The following is a 7310-nucleotide window of genomic DNA, read 5'->3' on the forward strand; positions in this document are numbered from 1 at the left end:
AATCACGCGAGCACAGCGCGCTATATGAAAATGCATTAAATAAATAAACAGATGGGCAGACACGCGCACACTAACACACAGACATACATGCGTTCACACAGAAACCCACGCTAATAAACGCACACGCATGCACACACACACACGCGTATGTCTGTCAATTTAAGCCCCGTCTTTTTCGGATTGGGGGCGTGTTTTTTCGGTGCTTTCTCTCTGTGACGTCTTCAGTCAATCAAAAAAACACGCCCCCAGTCTGAAAAGGACGGGGCTTAGTTCAATTTTGGTCAAAATGTACATTAACTATAGGCGTACATTGCTGGTTGCGACCCTGCCCACCGGTACATTAGCTAATAGCCTGCTGCTCAACTGAGAAATGGCGAAGTGAGTTTGGTGCAATCAGCAATGGGCGTCAGAACATTGATATCTTGCGGCGGACATGGCTGCTCGCAGTCACCACCACCACATCCTCCTCCACCACATCCTCCACCACCACATCCTCTACCACCACATCCTCCACCACCACATCCTCCACCACCATCACATCCTCCACCACCATCACATCCTCCACCACCATCACATCCACCACCATCACATCCACCACCATCACATCCACCACCATCACATCCACCACCATCACATCCACCACCATCACATCCACCACCATCACATCCACCACCATCACATCCACCACCACCACTACATCCACCACCACCACTACATCCACCACCACCACTACATCCACCACCACCACTACATCCACCACATTCACCACCACCACATTCACCACCACCACATTCACCACCACCACATTCACCACCACCACATTCACCACCACCACATTCACCACCACCACATTCACCACCACCACATTCATCACCACCACATTCACCACCACCACATCTATGTTTGTGTGTGTGTGTGGCTCTGTGCGTGTGTGTGTGTGGCTCTGTGCGTAGGTGCAAATGCAATAGGTCTCGCATTTGCGAGAGATTAAGCTATTGGCATTGTAAATGACAATGCCATGTATTTATCTGTTTTCAAAACCAACGCATAAATAAAAAATGTGTCATTTACATTGCCAATAGCTCGAACTTTTGCAAAGGCGAGACTGTTGCATTGTAAATGCTTGTTACTTTATTTTTTTGTTTACAAGTGTTAAAACTAATGTTGCGTTGAATCTTATGTACATGTATGACTGCTTAGGCTCCTAGCATTATTTTTTTTTTATTGAAAATGAAAATGAGAAAACATTGTCCCATATTTGATGCTTATTTCATATGTAAAGTACATTGTGTAAAAAGGTTTCCTGGCATACCATATTGGAGTAGATATTCTAAAGTTCAGAGGGAATACTCCTGATTGAGAACTAGGATGGCAGGTAAGCAATATATTTTCTTCTAATAATTCTGCAACCATATGTAAATTGTTAAAGCATGTTCCTATTAACATCATGCAAGTTAGTAAGCAACCAGACTGTTGCTTGAACACCTAAAGGAGAGCCACTCTTGTTTAACATGCTGACACTTTCAAGAAACCTTAGTAAGAGAGCAGAAGATAACATTAGATGGGTGATTCAGCGTACTGTACATACATAGCGCAGGTACTACTCCTACACTCTAAGAATGTAAAGATGAGTTTGAATGGGACTATTTATATTCAAATATGTACTGATGGTTGATAACTTTACCCATGATATCTGAATGCCCACAGTCCTTTACAGACTCACTCCGACGTTATTGGGCTGTAGGAATACACCCCAGCACATTTATGTACATTTAAATAGAAACGAAAAAAATGTATCTGTTTGAAACTGGTCTGCTGCCTTGCAGGGGTTGAATAGGCAGCTCCCTGTTAAGGTAGGTTGCAGCGGAGCCTCTGACAAAGGGGGGAAAATGAGTAGCAGGGAATCAGCCTAGAGTAGCGTCCCAGCAGTTAAGAGGAGAGTTGGCAGCAGTTGAGGTAAGTACTCCCTGCAGTGAGGGGTGCAGGAAGGCGAAAGCCTCTGGTCAGTCGAGGAGAGAGCTTCTGATCTTGACTGGAGAGGCATGAAGGGGGCAGCAGAGGTCTGGCAACTACAGCGTTTATTGTGGGTGGAGGAGAGAAGTAGGCAGCAGGGACGAGGTACAGCTCTGTAGATTTCTAGTGGCAAAGGGTAAGGATGACTGAGACTTCCTATGCTTGAGGATGAGGTTGCAAGTTAGAAGTAATGGCAGACTTCTACTGGGAAGGGAGCAGGAGAAGGTGACCTCCATTACTTGGAGAGTAATGAGGCAAGAGGAAGGAGTTTGGCAGAGAGGAGGTAGTTGCAGGTCTTTGACAGGGGGAATGAGATGTGTGGACGAACATGGTGGCATTTACCAGTCAGGACATCTGACCCCAAGGTTTCAGCTAGAAGTAGAACGAGTCTTGAGGCTTCAGGGACAGCTATTATGATGTCTTATGTCTGCAGATGGAGAATACAGTTAAACATTCATATATATCTGCTAGGAAGCTAACTTTTCATTTTGAGGTCTAAAAAAAGATTTTTGGGATAAGGCACCTTTGAGCTATAAGGATCAAAACCTACCTGCTGAAATTGTGGTGTTTCGAAATAGTTACATTTCCTTTGTAGTCTCAATGTACTTGCAAAGTGAAGTTAGCTTGATTGTGTGTTCATTTATATGCAACTTTTTCTGAATTGCATACATTGCAAAAACACTGAACAATTAGAAAAAGATTGATTATATACCAGCTATGCAAAAACGGGAGAGGTTATCAACACTTCCCTTTGTACTCTGAAAAAGATGTTAATAGTCTCTTTTCTTTTCAGGTAAATCATTGGAAAATGTAAAAGGTGAAAGCTTAACAGATGATACGGCTGCTGTGAGTATAGGCAATTTTATTTATCACTGTTTGCTAACTTTCATCCCATTGCGGCTAATCATTTAATTTGTAAAAACAAAGCTTCTTTAAGACTGAAGTTTTTACAAATGACGGTATTGTCAGGTGCAACATTTGGAAGTGAGCACCAGCAGAGAGGCAGGTAATGTTATCTGATACAACTCTGGATTAGACGGACCGCTTCACTTCCCTTCTCGTTTGATCAAATACCACTTATTGACCATGGCCTACTCACAAGCAATTATGAAAGGATTCGCCAGCAAATGGCACCAATTAAGCAACTCATTTCCAGCTTGCAACCAAGTCCACATATCCCCCTGTGCTTAGAACATTTCCTAAAAAGCCAAGTAACCATCTCTACAGCTCCCCAATCATGAATCGTGATCTACTGTTAGTAACAAATGCTTCAAAAGCAAGAAAAAAAACGAATGGAGAAAGTTAATTTCCTGAGAATGTCTTACGTACTTGAGAGCTCTTGCAGATGCCTCCTCAAAACAGCTCAAGTATCCTACTACATCTCAAGGATAATAAAAAAAATCTGTCTACCCACGCACAAGTAAACCCACAGAGCCGAAGTAACAAATGGGGTGTCTTGAAATGCAGGGGAAGAAAAGGCTTTCCTTTTTATCTACAACGCTCAATCGCTCTACTAGTGACATGCTTCATCATTGGGTTCATGCTGGCTGCTAAAAGCCAGGATGGGCTTAACCGTATTCCGTGGGGCTCTTTCTACATATATTCTTTTGTTGAACAGGGATTACTATTTCTACTAGGGTTGTACATAAAAAGAAGCGCATTTTCCTTTCCTGTTTTTCAAGACACACCACTCCTTTACTTTGGCTCTGTTTACATGCTCATGGGCAGATGTGTATTTTTTGTTTTAAAGTTTCACGTTATGGGAGAACCTATCCTAATCTTCCCTAACTTCCTAAAAGGTCTCTCCACCCTTTTGAGGTGGTTTCTTTACTTCGAAAGAAAATCCACCTTTTTGTGTCAGTGACATGCAACAAAGGCAGAGCCTTCCTGAAGGTAGTGAAGATCGCATCAGTCCTCTTTGTGATTTTACAACAAATGTAATGGAATCGGTTGGTTCTTTACATTGGGCACTTGGAATCTTCTCCCTCCCATCCCACCACACAACACCCTAAGTGGGCCATTATTAACCCCTTGACTGCTACTCCCTTTCCCCTAGAATGCTAAGTGTTTTCTTTTATCTATTGGAGTACTTGACATAGGTTTTTCCCCCATATATTTTTTTTCTGCAAAGGGCATTGTGAGAAGCTGGCTTAGTATATGGTGTACACGTATGTAAGTGGGCACCTTGCACTAATCCAGACAACCCTTATGGTCATTTTAGTGGTCTTAGACAACCTTAGAAAGCTCTCTAAGTGGTAGCTGTGGAGAGCAGCCCTCAGGCTTAGACCAGGAGGAGTGTAAAGCAGCTTGTTTTACCAGAACGTAATCGTATAGGTATAGATCTGATAGAGACATCTAGCTGCAGATTCCTTAACCTAGAATATCCCTAGGCGTCAGACTGGATCCGGAGAATTTTCAGCAGTACCTCTGTGTGCTGGGGGATGGCATCGCATGGCTCCGTCCTGACTTTGTCCTAGGATATAACGTCAATGGAGCCATATAAGTCCCTCCGGGCGTGCTGACATCTGTTTTCCTTGTTTTCCGTGTCCCAACGCGAATCTAGGAGAAGCAGTTTCTCTGGCCTGTTTTAGTTTTCCGGCCTTATTGACTCCTTTTAGCGTCCTGGAACAGTGTGCGATGCCTAAGGGTTTCAAGTCGTGTGAGACCTGTACACTCCACATGTCGGCGACAGATCCACATGAGATCTGCATGTGGTGCTTGGGAGAGCACCACGACTCCAAGGAGTGCGACGCCTGCTGGCAGCTGAAACCGAAGTAACTGCAGGAACGTCGGATGAAGTTGCTGTCCGCCCGAATGTCCCGACCGGGGTCCTCACGTCCCCGGTCTCCCTCTCGAGCTGGGGCTTCTGTTCGGGACAGGTCACAGAGTCGTTCCTGCTGGCGTCACTCGCCTGCTGCAGGTAAGCACAGGAAAAAGTCACGGAGGTCGTCGACCTCCCTTAAATGTAACACCGGGCCCGCTACTCGCGGTCTTCACCGGACACGGGCCCCCAGGAGTCGACCCCCACCTACCCATCATTTCCCGGTGTTGGGCATCTAGATTCCAGATGGAAGCCTATTCTAGGGCTTTATAGGCCATCTTTGGGTCACCTCCTCTCCCTGGTGCGCCTTCGGGCCCCACAGAGGGGGGAAGGGGCTCAGGTCGGGAATTCGCTGTCGGGGTTTTTCCCTTGAGCCGATCGAGTACCCAGGCTCCTGTTCCGGTGTCCCTGGAATTAAGGCAGATACAGGATCTTTTGTCATTTCCGAAGAAAGTTAAGACCTGGCTTTTCCCCAGAGTGTAGCCGGCAGATCAGCTCCTTGCAGCTCACTCTCCTACTTGTTACCGTGTTTCAGCGCCAGGATGCCCGCAGGGTTACAGTGTATACATACATACATTCAACAGGACACGTCGCAGAGGGGCATCCTAGTCGGACGTCTCGCTCTCCTGTGGAGCCACTGCACAGCCTTGGGAGGCTCCCTGCGCTTGGGCCGGTGCGGCTGCAGCGCGGAGCTCGACTCACAGTAGACGCCGTTCCTCCCTGCAGTTTCCCATCTTGGTGGAGGTAGAGTCCACGCCGCTCTGTCGTCAGGTGGACGAGTCTTCTTTGGTGGTCATTGATGCAACGCCGTCTTGACGTCGGTCGACGCCTGTGCTGTCCCCTTCTGTTCCTCTGTTGGTAGAGGAGGATGAGACCCCTGAGGTTTCACCTCCCCCATGGTTGTTTTGATGCTCCTCGGAGCAGGTGCCCATGGGGCACTGGCAGACTTTTGGTCATCCTCTGGCTGCAGAGCATTTGCCTTTTCGTGGACGGGTTAGCCTACAACCGTCCCCTACAGATGGCTTATTGTCGCCACCTAGAATGGCCAAGGAGGCTGGTGCAGCGTTTGCGAGAATGGTTCGCAAAGTTGCGGATATCTTACAGATGCAGTCTCCCTCAGTCTCTCTGCCTTCTGATCCCTTGTTGGATCTACTCTACCTGGGCGACATGGAGCCCTTGTTGCCTTTTGGTGAGTATTAAATTACATTCTTCTTGGGTCTTGGGCGAGACCCTCATCGGGAGACCCTGTGGGTCATGCTATTGCACATAGTCATTGCCCTGCTCCAGATGACCCTGACTGTTTGTCCCTCCATCCTAGGGCTCAAAGGCTGGTAGTCCAGGCAGCCTCTGTCTCCCTATCTTCCTCCCCTCCTCTGGTACTTCCTCCCACTCCGGAGTCTCGCTGGTTGGAGGCGTGTGGCTGCCATGTCTTTGCGTTCACCAGTTCGGCCTTTGGTCTTTGAACACATCATGTGTGTTTGCACAGGCTACTTTTGCCCTTTGGGACTCGGTTGAGCGTCTCCTCCATCTTTTCTGGAGGGCTCTTGGGCTGACCTGGATTGGCTGCTTCATGATGGCCGAGAATTGGCACAGTTTTCCATTTGGCTGTGGCTCTGGCTATGACCAGGTCAGTTGCTCTGCGCCGCCATGCCTGGCGGCGGGGTGGCAGTTTTCCTGCGAATATTCAGGAGCGACTTCGGGATTTGCCCTTTGATGGGGTTTCCCTTTATGACAGCCATGGTGATTCAGTGTTCCAGCGTCTCATGTCTGGGTTTCCATAAATCCTGTGGTTTTTAGTCCTTGTTGCGGACTTTTACTTTGAATGCAGTGTTGTCACTGTTTTTTTCTGGTATCCGTCTATGGGTTCAAGACGTTATTGCTTGGACAGACTGTACGGCTAATCAGACGTTTTTGTCCCTATATGGTACAGCTAGACTGTGTTTCTGCATTTCATTTTGAGTCCTCTGTCTACGAGCTAGTCTTAAGGCTTTTTATGGGGATAAGACATACCCTATGTGGGGTATTTGTTGGCTGTTGTATAGCCGCTCTTACTTGCACAGGAAGCTTCAAAGGGTCATGCGGACTGTTCTTAAAATGTTTTTTCTGTTCCTCTGGATTATTGTCCTTTAGTTCATACTGTAGGTACCTTCCTTTTTCACTCTTCCTACTGTTGTAGTACATCCCCTCTGGTGAGAACCGCAAGGTTGGCGTGGCTCTCTTCTGGAGCTTATGAGTTATGGTCTATGGTTGGTCCGTAGCACTCTTCGACGTCTATGGAGGCAGACTCCTCCAGAGTATTCTTGGTTTTCTGACTTATTTTATTTATTTGAAGAGTTTTATATCGCGCTGGCTAGACCCGGAGGTATCGGAGCGCTTTACATGAGGATCATTAAGTTACAAATTACACCTGTTACAAGAGCACAGTAAAACACAGGAAAAAAAAAACAATGTTACAGTAATTTGTCGGAGGGAGGGG

At 46.8% G+C, this 7310-nt stretch overlaps 1 long non-coding RNA gene across 1 annotated transcript in view; it reads left to right on the top strand.

Moving 5' to 3' along the window:
• The window catches only part of LOC144755194 (uncharacterized), an 84016-nt gene extending 81157 nt beyond the window's left edge, over positions 1–2859 (top strand). The window contains exon 3 of the long non-coding RNA XR_013594851.1: positions 2807–2859. This is a non-coding gene — a long non-coding RNA (uncharacterized LOC144755194). The remainder of the gene's footprint in view (positions 1–2806) is intronic.
• Positions 2860–7310: the final 4451 nt, after the last annotated feature.

Source organism: Lissotriton helveticus, chromosome 5_1, assembly GCF_964261635.1.
Source record: "Lissotriton helveticus chromosome 5_1, aLisHel1.1, whole genome shotgun sequence".
NCBI lineage: Eukaryota > Metazoa > Chordata > Amphibia > Caudata > Salamandridae > Lissotriton > Lissotriton helveticus.